Below are 21836 nucleotides of genomic sequence, written 5' to 3' on the forward strand. Positions count from 1 at the left end.
AATTAACTTAAGTTCGAAGGACGAGAAGCCTAAAAGAACTCAATGGATGGATAATGCAAGGAGAAAAAAAATAAATCAAAAAAATGAATGCAAATCATGCTAAAAAGAAAAATATAAAACTAATATACAGAAAAATAAAGTGAAGGATGAACCTGAGTGAAGCTAAGGGTGGTAAACAGGGTCTGCAAGAGGAATTTCTTTAGCTGCAGGCACAGGTTGCCCATAAGCTATTTTGAGACGTTGTCCATTAACTTTGAACACTCTATCATCATTAGGATCCTCAATTTCAACTGTCCCATTTTCAAAACTCGTGTTACCACAAAGGATACCACAAAGGGACCAGTCCACCTAGAACGAATTTTTCCAGGATGCTTGTGGAGTCTAGAATCATACAGGTATACTTTTTGATTTAGTTCAAAAGTTTTTCTCAAAATGTTTTTATCATGAAAAGCTTTCATTTTTTCCTTGTAGATTCTAGAACTCTCATAGGCCTCATTTCTCAACTCCTCTAACTCAGGCAATTGAAATTTCCTAAGCTTACCTCCCTCCTCTAAGTCGAAATTAAAATGTTTAATAGCCCAATATGCTCAGTGTTCAAGCACCACAGGTAAATAGCAAGGCTTTCAAAAAATAAGTCTATATGGTGACATGCCTAGGGAAGTCTTAAAAGCAGTACGGTAAGCCCAAAGTGCATCACTTAATCTTAAAGACCAATCTTTACGATTAGGATTCACCATTTTTTCCAAAATTTGTTTAATTTCCCTATTAACCAATTCTATCTATCCACTAGTTTGGGGGTGGTAAGCAGTAGAGATTTTAAGAATAACTCCATATTTTTTCATTAGTGCTTCGAATGAACGGTTGCAAAAGTGTGTACCTCTGTCACTAATAATGACACGTGGTGTACCAAACCTAGACAAGACATTTTCTTTGAGGAATTTAATAACCGTTTTATTGTCATTAGCCCTACAAGCGACCGCCTCTACCCATTTAGACACATAATCCACCGCCACAATAATGTATAGATAACCAAAAGAATGTGGAAAGGGGCCCATAAAGTCAATCCCCCAACAATCAAACACTTCTATCACTAAAATGGGGTTTAAAGGCATCATATTACGTCGAGACACGGTACCTAATTTTTGACATCTTTCACAAGTTCTACGATAGATATTAGTGTCTTTGAACAAGGTAGGCCAATAAAAACCACATTGTAGAATTTTTGCAGCAGTCTTTTTTATAGAGAAGTGACCACCACATGCTTGAGATGACAGAAACTAAGTATGCTAGGTATTTTTTCATTGGGGACACAACGTCTTAAGATTTGGTTGGGGTAGTACTTAAACAAACATGGGTTATCCCAATAAAAATTACGTACCTGAACCAAAAACTTCCTCTTATCCTTTGTACTCCACTCCTTTGGGATTTCACCTGCAGCCAAGTAGTTCACAATGTGAGCAAACCATGGTAAAGAAGAGACAGAAAATAAATTTTCATCTGGGAATTCATCTCTTATTGGCAAGGTATTTGTAGTGTCTTCAAAGGTTAGCCTTGATAAGTGGTCTGCTACGACATTCTCCACTCCTTTCTTGTCCTTGATGGTGATGTCAAATTCCTGCAAAAGCAATATCCACCGTATTAATCGCGCCTTAGTATCCTTCTTTGCAAGAAGGTACTTAAGGGCTGCATGATCTGTGAAAATTGTAATGGAAAAACCTATTAAATAGGATCTAAACTTGTCGAGTGCGAAGACCACAGCTAGTAGCTCTTTTTCAGTTGTGGAATAGTTCATCTGAGCACTGTTAAGAGTTCTACTAGCATAGTAAATGACAAAAGGCTTACCCTCTCTTCGTTGTCCCAGTACAGCACCAACTGCATAATCACTAGCATCACACATAATTTCAAACAGTAGGGACCAATCAGGTGGTTGCATGATCGGTGCAGAAGTGAGCTTGTTAATCAGTGTTTTAAATGCCTCTTGGCATTCTGGGGTCCATTCAAAATTGGCTTCTTTACTTAGAAGGTTACACAAGGGTCTGGATATGGATGAAAAGTTCTGTATAAACCTCCTATAAAAACCTGCGTGACCTAGAAATGATCTTATGTCTTTGACGGTTTTAGGTGTAGGCAATTTGGAGATCAGTTCAATTTTTGATTTGTCAACCTCTATTCCTTTAGAAGAAATTACATGTCCTAAGACAATTCCTGAAGGTACCATAAAATGGCATTTCTCCCAATTAAAAACTAATCCTTTTTCCGCACACCGGGTCAAGACTCTCTTCAAGTTAAATAGGCATGCATCAAACGAGACTCCAAACACTATCAAGTCATCCATGAAAGCATCTTTGGAATGTGGCAGGGGCGTTACGAAGTCCAAATGGCATCCTACGAAATGCATAAGTACCAAATGGGCAAGTAAATGTGGTCTTCTCTTGGTCTTCTAAGGCTATTTCAATTTAATAATAACCAGAGTAGCCATCCAGAAAATAATAAAAAGGATGGCCAGCCACACGCTCCAGGATTTGGTCTAAAAAGGGGAGGGGAAAGTGGTCCTTATGGGTGGTTGCATTCAACTTCCTATAATCAATGCACATGCGCCATCCAGTCACTATTTTTGTTGGGACCATTTCACCTACTTCATTTTTTACCACTGTGACATTAGACTTTTTAGGGACTAGCTGTGTAGGACTAACCCATTTATCATCTGCAATAGGATAAATGATACCTGCATCTAACAGTTTCAGCACTTCATTTTTCACAACTTCTTTCATTGTCGGGTTTAGCCTACGCTGTGGGTCTCTTTTAGGGATGGCTCCTTCTTCTAAATGAATCCTATGTGAGCAAATTAGAGGACTAATACCCTTAATGTCAGCTATGGTCCAACCTAATGCAGATTTGTGTTCACTCAGAATGTTTAAAAGTTGCTCACATTGTAATGCATCCAATTTTGAAGAAATAATTACAGGAAAAGTATCACCTGGTCCAAGGAATTCATGTTTCAATCCTGGGGCTAGCGGTTTCAAATCTGGTTTGGGGCTCTCAATGCTTGATGGTTGCTGGCCGCCCATCCTTTCTGGCAATTCTTCAAGTTTGGGTTGCCATGGTGATGTCCCATAGTCCTGAAATTTTGCAAAAATAGCACAAATCTTAACATATTCTTCATCATTAACACTTGCTGGAATTACAGAATTCAAAAGGAAAAGATTTAAGGGCTCAGAATTTGTAGTCTCAAGTGCCTCCTCCTAAGTGAGTGCCTCAATCATATGTGTGTGGTGGCACTCATCACTTTCCATTGGTTGCTTGGCAATGTGGAAAATGTTGACTTCTAGAGTCATATTTCCAAAAGACAATTTCATTAGACCATTCCTGCAATTTATAAGGGCGTTAGATGTGGCGAGGAAAGGTCTACCAAGAATAATAGGAATTTTAGAAACAACATTAACATCAACCTTCACATCCAAGACTAAGAAATCAACGGAGTAGTAGAATTTATCAATTTGAACCAACACATCTTCAACTACTCCCCTAGGTCTTATAATGGATCTATCAGCTAGTTGTAGAACCACAGAAGTGGGTTTAATTTCACCAAGACCTAATAGTAAGTAAATGGAATGGGGTATGAGATAAACACTGGCTCCCAGATCAAGGAGAGCTTGTGCAAACTCATGGTTCCCGATGACAAAGGAAACAGTTGGACAGCCAGGGTCCTTATATTTCGGTGGGATCCTTTGTTCAATCACAGCACTCACTTGTTCGGTCAAGAAGGCAGTCTTCTTGACAATGTGTTTCCTCTTCATAGTGCACAAGTCCTTAAGGACTTTTGCATATGTAGGAACTTGTGAAATTACATGCAAGAGTGGGAGATTGATTTTTACTTGCCTAAGGTGTTCTAGGATCTCACTATGTTGATTGACTGATTTTGGGCTAAGCTTAAGGGCTTGTGGAAAAGGTACCCTCGATGGATTTCCTACTGCCTCATCACTAGTGCTACTTTCTTCAGACTCACTAGACTCCTTTTCATTTTCCCTAGGTTTTGAAATTGGTTCTATAACCTTCCCAGATCGAGTGGTGATGGCATTTGCTTCCTTAAGGTTACTTTCTCCTGAACCTGAGGTTTGAGCCATATGCTGTCCCTTAGGATTAGGTCGAGCTTGTGCTAGAAATTTCCCACATTCCCCCATAGTTAAGGCATTGGTCAATTTAGACACATGATTTTTTATCTCCTTATTTTCCTCCACTACCTAGTCAATCATAGTCTCAAATTTCTGATTGGTCTTACCTTGTGCCTCTATGAATGCATGTAGGGTATCTTCTAAAGAGTTCCTAGAGGGTGTGGGTTGATATGATGGTGCACTGTAAGTTCTATTTGATTGGGTAGTTTGTTGGTTTTCAGATTTCCAGCTGAGATTGGGATGATTGTGCCACCCTGGGTTATAGGATTCGGCGAAAGGAGAATAGGGCTTCCTATATGTGCCTAAGGTATTACAATATTCCTCATAAACCCCTCTCATCTCAATTAAAGTGGTGCACTCTTGGGCTAGGTGATCTACTCCGCCATACATAAAACAAGGTCCTAAAGATTCAACACGCGAAACAGTTTGTGCAGGTTTAGAGCCTTTAGCACACAAGGTCTCAAATTCCTTAGTAAGGGCTTCCACTTTGGCCTTAAGACTATCTTCTTCCCTAAGTTGATAGATACCTGTACTAGTGGCATTTCCTGGAGGTCGTGACCTATTGGTACCATCAGTAGGGCTAGGTCCTGTCCAAGTCTGAGCTTTCTCAGCAAGATCGTCTAGATACTCTATGGCCTCATCCGGATCCTTTTACAGGAAATCATTGTTACGCATCATCTCTAGAATTGACGTTCCCTAGGTGTTAATCCCTCATAAAAGTAACTAACTATATGCCAGCTGTCATAAACATGGTGAGGAAAAAGGGCTTGTAGTTCTTTAAATCTCTCCCAGGCCTGATATAGGGTCTCACTATCCTTTTGGGTAAAAGATGAGATTTGCTTCTTAAGGGCGCTAGTCTTATGGTGGGAAAAGTATTTATTAAAAAATGCTTGCGTCATTTCAGTCCATGTACCAATTGAACGTGGTCTCAATGATTATAGCCAGGTTTTTGCTCTCTGTTTAAGTGAAAATAGGAAAAATTTTAACCTGGCTGCATCCGTTGTACCATGTTGATTGTGGAAGGTTGCAACTACCTCCTCAAATTCCCTAATATGCATGTATGGGTTTTCACTGTCAAGTCCATGAAAAGTGGGAAGAAGTTGAATCATTCCCGATTTTAGTTCCATACGTGGCATATTGGGCGGAAACATTATGCATGATGGTGTGGATGTACGTGTGGGGTGCAAATAATCATGTAAAGTCCTATAAGGCGCATCGCTGTGTTCACTATCAGACATAGTGTTATGTGTTGAGGTGTTTGTAGCAATTGATGCAGTAGCAAAATAAGGGTTATATTGAGATTCAAACACTGGATAAGGTGCTCCAGTAGAACTCCCCTGATTGCCTCGATCCCTGCTCATCAAACACACAAAAAAAAACAAAGAAAATGTGAAAACAAAATAAAAATAACACTAAAAAAATAAATCAAATAAAAATGAAGGAAAAGGAACGATGTCACCCTTTTTTGGTCGATCCCTTGATTACTTGTACCGTCTCCTCGGCAACGGCGCCAAAATTTGATTTCGTCCAACGTATAACGCGGTGATTGTAGTACAACTTTGGGATGTCGTATCCACAGGGAGATGGAAATTTTCTCAAAAAATCAAACAAACTAGGGTTTTCGTAATTTTATATTGGAATGATTTGTCACTTGGAATAAAAATTAATTATCAATATGCGACATAAGTGAAGCGTCGGAATTCCCCCAATGGATTGGATCAATCGACATCAATAATTCATGCATTTTTCCTCAATTAGAGATTTTCTTTCCAACTCTCTAATCGGAAGATTTAACAATAAAGTCCAATTTAATTCCAATTATATTGCTAGAATCTAGATTTTCTATAACACATTCGCACATTTTTCTATTGGAACAAGATCAAAGATCGACCATATACATCAAGCATTAGGCAGTAATCAATTCGCCAATAGAGTAATATTAAGATTAAAATTCAACAATTATTTCAATCACTCGATAGAAGGAACATGGCTAGATCTATGAAGGATTTGATAAAAGTTAAAATAATCTCAACAATAAATAATTCAAATTGTAATTCAACAAGTATTTCGAATATTCGATAAAGAAAGCATGACTGAATCTATGGAAATTCTAATAATTGTTAAACTAATGTCAAAAACATATTCAAGATATGGAAATTCGATTCTAAAATTGTTTAATAATGAAAAACTCAATTACATGAAATAAAGATGTCGAAATCACCAAAACCGATTGAGATCCTTCATTGCTTCACCAAGTTCCTTAGTTTTCCATGGAGTTTCTTGAGCACCAAGATGAAAGAAATAGGTCTGGGGGCGTCTACCTTCGTTCTGGGTGGTTTTGGGCATTTATATCCCGTGAAAATTAGGTTACCATAAGAGATTCAATCGTATAAGGAAACTGAGATTCGGCCGCCCAAAAAACACTATGCGACCGCATGGTTATTGTCATTGCGGTCTCATGGTTATGCACTTTCAGCCTCTTCAATTCTCGGTATAGGTCTGTGCGACAACATGGTAGAAAGGCATGCGATCGCATGGTTTCGCCAGATAGCTTTCAGTGTTTTAATCATAACTATCTTTCCAGATATCTAATTGAGGTGATTCAAGTTGAATTGGATATCTAACTCAAAGGGTCACAATTTTTATTCACAAGTCATCTCCCAATTCGATCATCTTCCATGTCAAAAATGGGTCCCAACATGAGACTAAAAACTGGTGTGTTAGTTTTCGATTGGAAATTGATGTATTGATCAAACTTTGACGTTATTTCATCCCTTTGACTTCTTTCCTCATCCACTTGACCTCTAACACTTTCGAATCTTCATCATAATCTCAGACACAAGTTTGGATCATTTGCACTTTAGTCCCCGAACTTCCGTTCTCTTCTACTTTGGTCATTTTTCACTTGTTTCTTCCGAATTTCATCTTCTTCACCAAAATGCAACCTAAACCAAAATATAAGAGTAATGAGTGAATTTTGGCATAATATAATCACATGACTGCAATAGTTAAGAGGGGAAAATATGATATTTTACACTCTTATCATGTTGCGATGTAGTCGAAATGGGGTGAAATTTGGCAGGTCGATTGGAAACGGTCCGAGAAATTGGACTCGGGGCGAAGTCCCGAGGTCTCGGGACTCGGCCCCGAGTCCAATTGACAGCTAGCTTTGGAGTTTGAAGAAGTGTTGGATCGAAAATTTATAAAGAAAAATTGCACCAGGGGCAATTTTGTCATTTGTCGTGACAGTGTCGAAATGGGCTGAAATTTGACAGGCTGATTGAAAATGGCCCGACAAATTGGACTCTGAGCGAAGTCCCGAGATCTCGGGACTCCACCCCGAGTCCAATTGACAACTAGCTTTGGAGTATGAAGAAGTGTTGTACAGAAAATTAACAAAGATAAACCGCACGATGAGCAATTTTGTCATTTGTAGTGACGGTGTCGGAATGGGCTGAAATTTGACAAGTTTATTGGAGACGGACCGAGAAATTGGACTCGGGGAAAAGTCCCAAGATCTCGAGACTTTGCCCCAAGTCCAATTGATAACTAGCTTTGGAGTTTGAAGAAGTGCTGGACAGAAAATTTACAAAGAAAAACCGCACCAGAGGCATTTTTGTTATTTGTCGCGACGGTGTCGGAATGGGATGAAATTTGGCTGGTTGATTGGAAACAGCCCAAAAAATTGGACTCGAGGTGAAGTCCCAAGATCTCGAGACCCCACCATGAATCCAATTGACAACTAGCCTTTGAGTTTGAAGAAGTGTTTGACAGAAATTTAACAAAGAAAAATCGCACCATGGGCAATTTTGTCATTTGTTGTGATGGTGTCGAAATGGGCTGAAATTTGGCAGGTTGATTGGAAACAGCTCGAGAAATTGGACTCGTGGCAAAGTCCCGAGATCTCGAGACTCCACCCCGAGTCCAATTGACAACTAGCTTTGGAGTTTGAAGAAGTGTTGTACAAAAAATTTAAAAAAAATTGTACGAGGGGCAATTTTGTCATTTGTCGCGGCAATGTCGAAATGGGCTAAAATTCGGCTGGTTGGGTGGAAACGGCCAGAGAAATAGGACTCGGGGTGAAGTCCTGAGATCTCAGGACTCTGCCCAGAGTCCAATTGACAACTAGCCTTGGAGTTTGAAAAAGTGTTGGTCAGAAAATTAACAAAGAAAAATCGCACCAGGGGTAATTTTGTCATTTGTCGCGACGGTGTCGAAATGAGCTTAAATTTGGCAGGTTGATTGGAAACGGCCCGAGAAACTGGACTCGAGGCGAAGTCTCGAGATCTCGGGACTCCACCCCGAGTCCAATTGACAACTAGCTTTGGAGTTTGAAGATGTGCTGGACAGAAAAACAACAAAGAAAAACCACAACAGGGGCAATTTTGTAATTTGTCGCGACGTAGTCGGAATGGGATGAAATTTGACAGGTCGATTGGAAACGATCCGAGAAATTGGACTCTAGGCGAAGTCCTGAGGTCTCAAGACTCGACCCCGAGTCCAATTGACAACTAGCTTTGGAGTTTGAAGAAGTGCTGGACCGAAAATTTATAAAGAAAAATCGTACAAGGGGCAATTTTGTCATTTGTCGTGACAGTGTCGGAATAGGTTGAAATTTGGCAGGCTGATTGGAAACGGCCCGAAAAATTGGACTCGGAGCAAAGTCTCGGGATCTCGGGACTCCACCCCGAGTCCAATTGACAGCTAGCCTTAGAGTTTGAAGAAGTATTGGACAGAAAATTAACCAAGGAAAACCGCACCAGGGGAAATTTTGTCATTTGTTGCGACGATGTCGGAATGGGCTGTAATTTGGCGGGTTGATTGGAAACGGCCTGAGAAATTGGACTCGAGGCAAAGTCTTGAGATCTCGAGACTCCACCCTAAGTCCAATTGACAACTAGCTTTGGAGTTTGAAGAAGTTTTTGACGGAAAATTAACAAAGAAAAATCACACCAGGGGCAATTTTTTCATTTGTCGCGACAGTGCCCGAATGCCAGAAATTTGGCAAGTCAATTGGAAACGACACGAGAAATTGGATGAAGCCCAAGATCTCGGGATTCCACCCTGAGTCCTGTTGACAACTAGCTTTGGAGTTTGAAGAAGTGTTGGACAGAAAATTAACAAAGAAAAACCGCACTAGGGACAATTCTGTCATTTGTCGCGACGGTGTCTGAATGTAGTTAAATTTAGCAGGTCGATTGGAAACGACTTGAGAAATTGGACTCGGGATGAAGTCTCGAGATCTCAAGACTTCGTCCCGAGTCCAATTGACAACTAGCTTTGGAGTTTGAAAAATTGTTGGACAGAAAATTAATAAAGAAAAACCACACCAAGGGCAATTTTATCATTTGTCGCGACAGTGTCGGAATCGGCTGAAATTTGGCAGGTTGATTGGAGACGGCCCGAGAAATGGGACTCGGGGCGAAGTCTCGAGATCTTGGGACTCTGCTCCACGTCCAATTGACAACTAGCCTTGGAGTTTGAAGAAGTGTTGGACAGAAAATTAACAAAGGAAAATCGCACCAGGGGCAATTTTGTCATTTGTCGCGACAGTGTCGAAATGGGCTGTAATTTGCCGAGTTGATTGGAAACGATCCTAGAAATTGGACTCGAGGTGAAGTCTCGAGATCTTGAGACCCCACCCCAAGTCCAATTGACAACTAGTTTTGGAGTTTGAAAAAGTGTTTGACGAAAAATTAACAAAGAAAAACCGCACTAGGGGCAATTTTTTCATTTGTCGCGACGGTTTTGAAATACGCAGAAATTTGGCAGGTCGATTGGAAACGGCCCAAGAAATTGGACTCGTGGCGAAGTCCCGAGATCTTTGGACTCCGCCCCGAGTCTAGTTGACAACTAGCTTTGGAGTTTGAAGAAGTGTTGGATAGAAAATTAACAAAGAAAAATCGCACCAGGGGCCATTTTGTCATTTGCCACGACGGTGTCGGAATGGGCTGAAATTTAGCGGGTTGATGGAAAACAGTCCAAGAAATTGGACTCGAGGTGGAGTCCTGAGATCAATTGACAACTAGATTTGGAGTTTGAAGATTTGTTGGACACAAATTAACAAAGAAAAACCGCACCAGGGGCAATTTTGTCACTTGTCACGACGGTGTCGGAATGGGCTGAAATTTGGCTGGTCGATTGGAAACGACCCGAGAAGTTTGACTCGGGGTGAAGTCTCGAGATCTCAGGACCCCGTCCATAGTGCAAATGACAACTATCTTTGGAGTTTGAAGAAGTATGTGAAAGAAAATTAACAAAGATAAATCGCACCAGGAGCAATTTTTTCATTTGTTGCGACGGTGTCAGAATGGGCTGAAGTTCGGCAAGTTGATTGGAAACGGCCCGAGAAATTGGACTCGGGTCCAATTGACAACTACCTTTGGAGTTCGAAGAAGTGTTGGACTGAAAATTAACAAAGGAAAACCGCACCGGTGGCAATTTTGTCATTTGTCACGACAGTGTCGGAATGGGCTATAATTTGGCGGGTTGATTGTAAACGGCCCGAGAAATTGGACTCGAGGCGAAGTCTCGAGATCTCTGGACTCCACCCCAAGCCCGATTGACAACTAGCTTTGGAGTATGAATAAGTGTTTGACAAAAAATTAACAAAAAAAACCACAACAGGGGCAATTTTTTCATTTGTCACGATGGTGTCGGAATGCACAAAAATTTAGCAGGTCGATTGGAAATGGCCCAAGAAATTGGACTCCTAGTGGAGTCCCGAGTTCTTGGGACTCGTGGCATAGTCCTGAGATTTCAAGACTCCACCTCGAGTCCAGTTGACAACTAGCTTTGGAGTTTGAAGAAGTGTTGGACAGAAAATTAACAAAGAAAAACCGCACGAGGGGCAATTTTGTCATTTGTCGCGACAGTCTCAGAATGGACTAAAATTTGGCTGGCTGATTGGAAATAGCCCGAGAAATTGGACTCGGGGTGAAGTCCCGAGATCTCGGGACCCCGCCCTGAGTGCAATTGACAACTAGCTTTGGAGTTTGAAGAAGTGTTGGACAGAAAATTGACAAAGAAAAATCGCACTAGGGGCAATTTTATCATTTGTCGCGACGATGTCGGACTGGGCTAAAATTTGGCAAGTTGATTGGAAACAACCCGAGAAATTGGACTCGAGTCCAATTGACAACTAGCTTTGGAGTTTGAACAAGTGTTGGACTGAAAATATACAAAGGAAAATCGTACCAGGGGCAATTTCGTCGTTTGTCACGACGGTGTCGAAGTGGGCTGAAATTTTGTTGGTTGATTAGAAACGGCCCGAGAAATTGGACTCGGTGCGAAGTCATGAGATCTTAGGACTCCGCCCCGATTCCAATTGACAATTAGCTTTGGAGTTTGAAGAAGTGTTGTACAGAAAATTAACAAAGAAAAATCGCATCAGGAGCAATTTTGTCATTTGTAGTGACGATGTCGAAATGGGCTGAAATTTGGCAAGTTTATTGGATACGGACGAAGAAATTGGACTCGAGGTGAAGTCCCGAGATCTCGGGACTTCACCCTGAGTCCAATTGATAACTAGCTTTGGAGTTTGAAGAAGTGTTGGACAGAAAATTTACAAAGAAAAACCTCACCAGGGGCATTTTTGTTATTTGTCGCGACGGTATCGGAATAGGATGAAATTTGTCAGGTTGATTGGAAACAGCCCAAAAAATTGGACTCGAGGCGAAGTCTCGAGATCTTGGGACCCCACCCCGAGTCCAATTGACAACTAGCATTTGAGTTTGAAGAAGTGTTGGACAGAAATTTAACAAAGAAAAATCGCACCATGGGCAATTTTGTCATTTGTCGTGATGGTGTCGAAATGGACTGAAATTTGGCAGGTTGATTGGAAACAACTCGAGAAATTGGACTCGTAGCAACGTCCTGAGATCTCGAGACTCCACCCCAGTCCAATTGACAACTAGCTTTAGATTTTGAAGGAGTGCTGTACAGAAAATTAAAAAAATCGTACCAGGGAAAATTTTGTCATATGTCGCGGTGATGTCGGAATGGGCTGAAATTTGGCTGGTTGATTGGAAACGGCCAGAGAAATAGGACTCGGGGTGAAGTCCTGAGATCTCAGGACTCTACCCAGAGTCCAATTGACAACTAGCCTTGGAGTTTGAAAAAGTGTTGGTCAGAAAATTAACATAGAAAAATCGCACCAGGGGCAATTCTGTCATTTGTCGCGACGGTGTCGAAATGAGCTGAAATTTGGAAGGTTGATTGGAAACGGCCCGAGAAACTAGACTCGAGGCGAAGTCTCAAGATCCCGAGACTCCAACCCGAGTCCAATTGACAACTAGCTTTGGAGTTTGAAGATGTGCTAGACAGAAAAACAACAAAGAAAAACCACACCAGGGGCAATTTTGTAATTTGTCGTGACGTAGTCGAAATAGGATGAAATTTAGCAAGTCGATTGGAAACGGTCCGAGAAATTGAACTCGAGGTGAAGTCCTGAGGTCTCGAAACTCGGCCCTGAGTCCAATTGACAACTAGCTTTGGAGTTTGAAGAAGTGCTGGACCGAAAATTTATAAAGAAAAATCGCACCAGGGGCAATTTTGTCATTTGTCGTGACAGTGTCGGAATGGGCTAAAATTTGGCAGGCTGATTGGAAACGGCCCGACAAATTGGACTCGGAACAAAGTCCCGGGATCTCAGGACTCCACCCCGAGTCCAATTGACAACTAGCCTTGGAGTTTGAAGAAGTATTGGACAGAAAATTAACCAAGGAAAACCGCACCAGGGGAAATTTTGTCATTTGTCGCGACGATGTCAGAATGAGCTATAATTTGGCGGGTTGATTGGAAACGGCCTGAGAAATTGGACTCGAGGCAAAGTCCTGACATCTCGAGACTCCACCCCAAGTCCAATTGACAACTAGCTTTGGAGTTTGAAGAAGTGTTTGACGGAAAATTAACAAAGAAAAATCGCACCAGGGGCAATTTTTTCATTTGTCACGATGGTGTCAGAATGCACAGAAATTTGGTAGGTCAATTGGAAACGGCACAAGAAATTGGACGATGTCCCAAGATCTCAGGACTCCACCCCGAGTCCAGTTGACAACTAGCTTCGGAGTTTGAAGAAGTGTTGGACAGAAAATTAACAAAGAAAAATAGCACTAGGGGCAATTTTGTCATTTGTCGCGATGGTGTCGGAATGTGCTGAAATTTGGCAGGTCGATAGGAAATGACCTGAGAAATTGGACTAGGGGAAAAGTCCCGAGATCTCGAGACTCCACCCCGAGTCCAATTGACAACTAGCTTTGGAGTTTGAAAATGTGTTGGACAGAAAATTAATAAAGAAAAATCGCACCAGGGGCAATTTTGTCATTTGTCGCGACGGTGTCGGAATGGACTGAAATTTGGCAGGTTGGTTGGAAACGGCCCGATAAATTGGACTCGGGGCAAAGTCCTGAGATCTCGAGACTCCGCCCGAGTCCAGTTGACAACTAGCTCTGGAGTTTTAAGAAGTGTTGGACAGAAAATTAACAAAGAAAAATCGCACCACGGGCTATTTTGTCATTTGTCGAGACGATGTCGAAATGGGCTGAAATTTGGCAGGTTGATGAAGAAGTGTTGGACAGAAAATTAACGAAGAAAAACTGCACCAGGGGCAATTTTGCCATCTATCACGATGGTGTCGGAATGGGCTGAAATTTTGCAGGTTGATTGGAAACGGCCCGAGAAATTGGACTCAAGGTGAAGTCCCGAGCTATCGGGACTCCACCCTGAGCCCAATTGACAACTAGCATTGGAGTTTGTAGAAGTGCTTGATAGAAAATTAACAAAGAATAACCGCACCAGGGAAAAAAATTGACAACTAGCATTGGAATGGGCTGAAAGTTGCCAGGTTGACTGGAAACGGCCCAAGAAATTGGGCACGTGGTGAAGTATCGAGACCTCCGAAATCCAGGGGCTATTTTGTAATTTTTCACGATGGTGCCGGAATGGGCAAAAATTTGGCAAGTTGGTTGGAAACGACCCGATAAATTGGACTCGAGGTGAAGTCCCGTGATCCTGGGACTCCACCCCGAGTCCAATTGACAACTATCTTTCGAGTTAGAAGTAGTGCTGGACAGAAAATTAATAAAGAAAAATCGCACCAGGGGCAATTTTGTCATTTGTCGCGATGGTGTCGAAATGGGATGAAATTTGGCAGGTCGATTGGAAACGGTTCGAGAAATTGGACTCGGGACGAAGTCCAAAGGTCTCGGGACTTGGCCTTGAGTCCAATTGACAATTAGCTTTGGAGTTTGAAGAAGTGTTGGATCGAAAATTTATAAAGAAAAATCGCACCATGGGCAATTTTGTCATTTTTTGTGACAGTGTCGGAATAGGCTGAAATTTAGCAGGCTGATTGGAAACGGCCCAAGAAATTGGACTCGGAGCAAAGTCCTAAGATCTCAGGACTCCACCCCATGTCCAATTTACAACTAGCCTTGGAGTTTGAAGAAGTGTTGGACAGAAAATTAACAAAGGAAAACCGCACCAGGGGAAATTTTGTCATTTGTCGCGACGGTGTCGGAATGGGCTGTAATTTGGCGGGTTGATTGGAAACGGCCTGAGAAACTAGACTCAAGGCAAAGTCTCGAGATCTCGGGACTCCACCCCGAGTCCAATTGACAACTAGCTTTGGAGTTTGAAGGAGTGTTTGACGAAAAATTAACAAAGAAAAACCGCACCAAGGGCAATTTTTCAATTTGTCGCGACGGTGTTGGAATGCGCAGAAATTTGGTAGGTCAATTGGAAATGGCCCAAGAAATTGGACGAAGTCCCCTGACCTCAGAACTCCGCCTCGAGTCCAGTTGACAACTAACTTTGGAGTTTGAAGAAGTATTGGACAGAACATTAACAAAGAAAAATCGCACTTGGGGCAATTTTTTCATTTGTCGCGACGGTGTCAGAATGTGCTAAAATTTGGCAAGTTGATTGGAAACGGCCTGAGAAATTGGACTCAGGGCAAAGTCCTAAGATCTCAGGACTCGGCCCCGAGTCCAGTTGACAACTAGCTTTGGAGTTTTAAGAAGTGTTGGACAGAAAATTAACAAAGAAAAATCGCAAGTCGAGACGGTGTCGAAATGGGCTGAAATTTGGCAGGTTGATAAAAAAGTGTTGGATAGAAAATTAACAAGGAAAAACTGTACCAGAGGTAATTTTGTCATTTCTCACGACGATGTCGGAATGGGCAGAAATTTTGCAGGTTGATTGGAAACGGCCCGAGAAATTGGACTCGAGGCCAAGTCCCAAGATATCGAGACTCCACCCTGAGTCCAATTGACAACTAGCATTGGAGATTGTAGAAGTGCTTGACAGAAAATTAACAAAGAAAAACCGCACCAAGGGCAATTTTGTCATTTATCGCGACGGTGTCAGAATGGGCTGAAAGTTGCCAGGTTGATTGGAAACGACCCAAGAAATTGGACTCATGGTGAAGTCTCAAGACCTCGGGACTCCACCACGAGTCCGATTGACAACTAGCTTTGGAGTTTGAAGAAGTGTTTGACAGAAAATTAACAAAGAAAATTCACACCAGGGGCTGCTTTGTAATTTGTCGCGACGGTGTCGGAATGGGCAGAAATTTGGCAGGTTGATTGGAAACGGCTCGAGAAATTGGACTCCAGGCGAAGTCCCGAGATCTCGGGACTACATCCTGAGTCCAATTGACAACTATCTTTGGAGTTTGAAGAAGTGCTAGACAAAAACTTAACAAAGAAAAATCGCACCAGGGACAATTTTGTCATTTGTCGCGACGGTGTCAGAATGGAATGAAATTTGGCAGGTTGATTGGAAACGGCCTGAGAAATTGGACTCAAGGTGAAGTCCTGAGGTCTTGGGACTTGCCCTGGAGTCCAATTGACAACTAGCTTTGGAGTTTGAAGAAGTGCTGGGCCGAAAATTAACAAAGAAAAATCGCACCAGGGGCAATTTTGTCATTTGTTGTGATGGTGCCAGACTGGGCTAAAATTTGGCAGGTTGATTGGAAACGGCCCAAGAAATTGGACTCAGAGCGAAGTCTTGAGAACTCGGGACTCCGGTCCAAGTCCAATTAACAACTAGCCTTGGAGTTTGAGGAAGTGCTGGATGGAAAATTAACAAAGGAAAACCGCACCAGGGGCAATTTTGTCATTTGTCGCGACAGTATCAGAATGGACTGTAATTTGGCGAGTTGATTGGAAACAGCCTGAGAAATTAGACTCAAAGCGAACTCCCGAGATCTCGGGACTCCACCCCCAAGTCCAATTGACAACTAGCTTAGGAGTTTGTAAAAGTGTTTAACGGAAAATTAACAAAGAAAAACCGCACCAGGGACAATTTTTTCATTTGTCGCGACGGTATCGGAATGCGCAGAAGTTTGGCAGGTCGATTGGAAATGGCCCAAGAAATTGGACTTGTGGCAAAGTCCCGAGATCTAAGGACTCCACTCCGAGTCCATTTGACAACTAGATTTGGAGTTTGAGGAAGTGTTGGACAGAAAATTAACAAAGAAAAACTGCACTGTGGGCTATTTTGTCATTTGACGCGACGGTGTTGGAATGGGCTGAAATTTGGCAGGTTGATGGAAAATGACCCGAGAAATTGGACTCAGGGTGGAGTCCTGAGATCAATTGACAACTAGCTTTGGAGTCTGAAGAAGTGTTGGACACAAAATTAACAAAGAAAAACCGCACCAGGGGCAATGTTGTCATTTGTCGCGACAGTGTCGGAATGGGCTATAATTTGGCCAGTTCATTGGAAACGGCCCGAGAAATTGGGCTCGAGGCAAAGTCCTAAGATCTCAGGACTCCACCCCGAGTCTAATTGACAACTAGCTTTGGAGTTTGAAGAAGTGTTTGACAAAAAATTAACAAAAAAAAACCACACCGAGGGCAATTTTTTCATTTGTCACGATGGTGTTGAAATGCAAAGAAATTTGGCAGGTCGATTGGAAACTGCCCAAGAAATTGGATGCATGGTGAAGGCTCAAGATCTCGGGACTCTGTCCCGAGTCAAGTTGACAACTGGCTTTGAGTTTGAAGAAGTGTTGGACAGAAAATTAACAAAGAAAAATAGCACCGGGGAAATTTTATCATTTGTCGCGACGGTGTCGGAATGGGCTAAAATTTGGCAGGTTGATGGGAAACGACCCAAGAAATTGGACTTGGGGTGGAGTCCTAAGATCAATTGACACCTAGCTTTGGAGTTTGAAGAAGTGTTGGACACAAAATTAACAAAGAAAAACCGCACCAGGGGCAATTTTGTCATTTGTCGCGACGGTGTTGGAATGGGCTGAAATTTGGCTGGTCAATTGGAAACAGCCCGAGAAATTAGACTCGGGATGAAATCCCAAGATCTTGGGACCCCGCACCGAGTGCAATTGTCAACTAGCTTTGGAGTTTGAAGAAGTGTTGGACAGAAAATTAACAAAGAAAAATCGCACCAGGGGCAATTTTGTCATTTGACGCGACGTTGTTGGAATGGGCTGAAATTTGGCAGGTTGATTCGAAACGGCCCAAGAAATTGGACTCAGGTCCAATTGATAACTAGCTTTAGAGTTTGAAGAATTGTCGGACTGAAAATATACAAAGGAAAATCGTACCAGGGGCAATTTTGTCATTTGTCACGACGGTGTCGGAATGGGCTGAAATTTTGCTGGTTGATTAGAAACGGCCCGAGAAATTGGACTCAGGACCGTCCTGAGTCCAATTGACAACTAGCTTTGGAGTTTGAAGAAGTTCTGGACCGAAAATTTATAAAGAAAAATCGCACCAGGGGCAATTTTGTCATTTGTCATGACAGTGTCGGAATGGGCTGAAATTTTATAGGTTGATTGGAAACGGACCAAAAAATTGGACTCAGAGCGAAGTCCCAGGATCTCGAGATCTTAGGATCGAGTCCAATTGAGAACTAGCTTTGGAGTTTGAAGAAGTGATGGACAGAAAATTTACAAAGAAAAACCGTACGAGGGGCATTTTTGTCATTTGTCGCGACGGTGTCGGAATGGGATGAAATTTGGCAGGTTGATTTGAAACAGCCCGAGAAATTAGATTCTAGGCGAAGTCTTCGGGACCCCGCCCCGAGTCCAATTGATGACTAACTTTTGAGTTTGAAGAAGTGTTTGACAGAAAATTAATAAAGAAAAATCGCACCATGAGCAATTTTGTCATTTGTCGCGATGGTAACGGAATGGACTGAAATTTGGCAGGTTGATTGGAAACATCTCAAGAAATTGGACTCGTGGCGAAGTCCCGAGATATCGGGACTCCACCCCGAGTCCAATTGACAACTAGCTCTGGAGTTTGAAGAAGTGTTGGACAGAAAATTAACAAAATAAAATCGCACCAGGGGCAGTTTTGTTATTTGTCGCGGCGGTGTCGGAATGGGCTGAAATTTGGCAGGTTGATTGGAAGTGGCCCGAGAAATTGGACTCGGGGTGAAGTCTCGAGATCTCGGGACTCGACTGGCCCCGAGTCCCGTTGACAACTAGCCTTGGAGTTTGAAGAAAATTTGGACAAAAAATTAGCAAAGAAAAACCGCACCAGAGGCAATTTTGTCATTTGTCGCAACGGTGTCGAAATTGGTTGAAATTTGGCAGGTTGATTGGAAACGGCCCAAGAAATTGGACTCGGGGTGATGTCCCGAGATCTCGAGACTCAACCCTGAGTCCAATTAACAACTAGCTTTGGAGTTTGAAGAAGTGCTGGACAGAAAATTTACAAAGAAAAACTGCACCAACGGTAATTTTGTTATTTGTTGTGATGGTGTCCGAATGGGCTAACATTTGGCAGGATGATTGGAAACGGCCCGAGAAATTGGACTCAGGGTAAAGTCTCGAGATCTCGGGACTCCTCTCCGAGTCCAATTGACAACTAGATTTGGAGTTTGAAGAAGTGTTGGACGGAAAATTAACAAAAAAAATCGCATCTAGGGGCAATTTTTTCATTTGTCACGGCGATGTCGAAATGAGCTGAAATTTGCCAGGTTGATTGGAAACAACCCGAGAAATAGGACTCGGGGTGAAGTCCTGAGATCTCGGGACTCTGCCCCGAGTCCAATTGACAACTAGGCTTGGAGTTTGAAAAAGTGTTGGACAGAAAATTAAAAAAGGAAAATCTCACCAGGGGCAATTCTGTCATTCATTGCGACGGTGTCAGAATGGGCAAAAATTTGGCAGATTGATTAGAAATGACCTGACAAATTGGACTCATGGCGAAGTCCCGAGATCTCAGGACTCCGCCCCGAGTCCAATTGACAACTAGCTTTGGAGTCTGAAGAAGTGTTGGACAGAAAATTAACAAAGAAAAACCGCACCAGGGGCAATTTTATCATGTGTCGCGACAGTGTCGAAATGGGCTGAAACATGGCAGGTTGATTGGACACGAGCCCAGAAATTGGACTCAAGGAGAAGTCCCGAGATCTCAAGACTCCCCCTCCCCCCTCCCCCCGAGTCTAATTGACAACTAGCTTTGGAGTTTGAAGAAGTGTTGGACAGAAAATTAACAAAAAAAAACTATACCAAGGTCAATTTTGTCATTTGTCGCGACGGCGTCGGAATGGGCTGAAATTTGGCAGGTTGATTGGGAACGGCCCGAGAAATTGGACTCGAGACGAAGTCTTGAGATCCTGGGACTCCGCCCAAGACTAGTTGACAACTAGCTTTGGAGTTTTAAGAAGTGTTGGACAAAAAATTAACAAAGAAAAATCGCACCACGGGCAATTTTGTCATTTATCGCGACGGTGTCGAAATGGATGAAGATTTGACAGGTTGATTGGATACGGTCCGAGAAATTAGACTTGGGGCGAAGTCCCGAGACAACTAGCATTGGAATTCGAAGAAGTTTTGGACAAAAAATTAACAAAGAAAAACAGCACCAGGGGCAATTTTGTCATTTGTCACGACAGTCTCAGAATGGGTTGAAATTTTGGAGGTTGACTGGAAACGGCCAGAGAAATTGGACTCGAGGCGAAGTCCCGAGATCTCGGGACTCCACCCCGAGTCCAATTGACAACTAGCTTTGGAGTTTGTAGAAGTGTTTGAATGAAAATTAACAAAAAAAAATCGCTCCAGGGGCAATTTTGTCATTTGTCGCGGCGGTGTCGGAATGGGCTGAAATTTGGTAGGTTGATTGGAAACGGCCCGAGAAATTGGACTCTTGGCGAAGTCTTGAGATCTTGGGACTCCACCATGAGTCCAATTGACAACTAGCTTTGGAGTTTGTAGAAGTGTTTGAATGAAAATTAACAAAAAAAATCGCTCCAGGGGCAATTTTGTCATTTGTCGCGGCGGTGTCGGAATGGGCTGAAATTTGGCAGGTTGATTGGAAACGGCCCGAGAAATTGGACTCGGGGCGAAGTCTTGAGATCTCGGGACTCTGTCCCAAGTCCAATTGACAACTAGCCTTGGAGTTTGAAGAAGTGTTGGATAGAAAATTAACAAAGGAAAATCGCACCAAGGGCAATTTTGTAATTTATCGTGACGGAGACGGAATGGGATGAAATTTGGCAGGTGGATTGGAAACGATCCGAGAAATTGGACTCGGGGTGAAGTCCCGAGGTCTCGAGACTCAACCTCGAGTCTAATTGACAACTAGCTTTCGAGTTTGAAGAAGTGCTTGACCGAAAATTTATAAAGAAAAATCGTACCAGGGGCTATTTTGTCATTTGTCCTGACGGTGTCGGAATGGGCTGAAATTGGCAGGTTGATTGGAAACGGCCAGAGAAATTGGACTCATAGCGAACTCCCTAGATCTCGGCACTCCGCCCTGAGTCCAATTGACAACTAGCCATGGAGTTTGAAGAAGTGTTGGATAGAAAATTAACAAAGGAAAATCGTACCATGGGAAATTTTGTCATTTGTCGCGACGGTGTCGGAATGGACTGTAATTTGGCGAGTTGATTGGAAACGACCTGAGAAATTAGGCTCGAGGTGAAGTTCAAAGATCTCGAGACTCCACCTCGAGTCCAATTGACAACTAGCTTTGGAGTTTGAAGAAGTGTTTGATGGAGAATTAACAAAGAAAAATCGCACCAAGGGTAATTTTTTCATTTGTCGCGACGGTGTCGGAATGCACAGAAATTTGGTAAGTTGATTGGAAACGGCCCAAGAAATTGGACGAAGTCCCAAGATCTCGGGACTCCACCCAAAGTCCAGTTGACAACTAGATTTGGAGTTTGAAGAAGTGTTCGATAGAAAATTAACAAAGAAAAACCGCACCAAGGGCAATTTTATCATTTGTCGTGACGGTGTCGCAATGTGCTGAAATTTGGCAAATTGATTGGAAACGACCCAAGAAATTGGACTCGGAGTGAAGTCCAGGGATCTCGAGACTCCGCCCCGAGTCAAATTGACAACTAGCTTTGGAGTTTGAAAAAGTGTTGGACAGAAAATTAACAAAGAAAAATCGCACCAGGGGCAATTTTGTCATTTGTCGCGACATTGTCGGAATGGGCTGAAATTTAGCAGGTTGATTGGAAACGACCCGAGAAATTGGACTCGGGGTGAGGTCCCGAGATCTCAGGACTCCGTCCCGAGTCCAGTTGACAACTAGCTTTGGAGTTTTAAGAAGTGTTGGACAGAAAATTAACAAAGAAAAATCGCACCACGGGCAATTTTGTCATTTGTATAGACGGTGTACAAATGGGTCTGAAATTTGACGGGTTGATGAAGAAGTGTTGGACAGAAAATTAACAAAG

General features: G+C 42.5%; 1 pseudogene; it reads right to left on the minus strand.

The window, feature by feature from the left end:
- Positions 1 to 227: 227 nt before the first annotated feature.
- On the minus strand, positions 228 to 6518 carry LOC111373298 (annotated as a pseudogene).
- Between the last annotated feature and the right edge of the window lie 15318 nt (positions 6519 to 21836).

The sequence above is a fragment of the Olea europaea genome, unplaced genomic scaffold (genome assembly GCF_002742605.1).
Source record: "Olea europaea var. sylvestris unplaced genomic scaffold, O_europaea_v1 scaffold111, whole genome shotgun sequence".
Classification (NCBI taxonomy): domain Eukaryota; kingdom Viridiplantae; phylum Streptophyta; class Magnoliopsida; order Lamiales; family Oleaceae; genus Olea; species Olea europaea.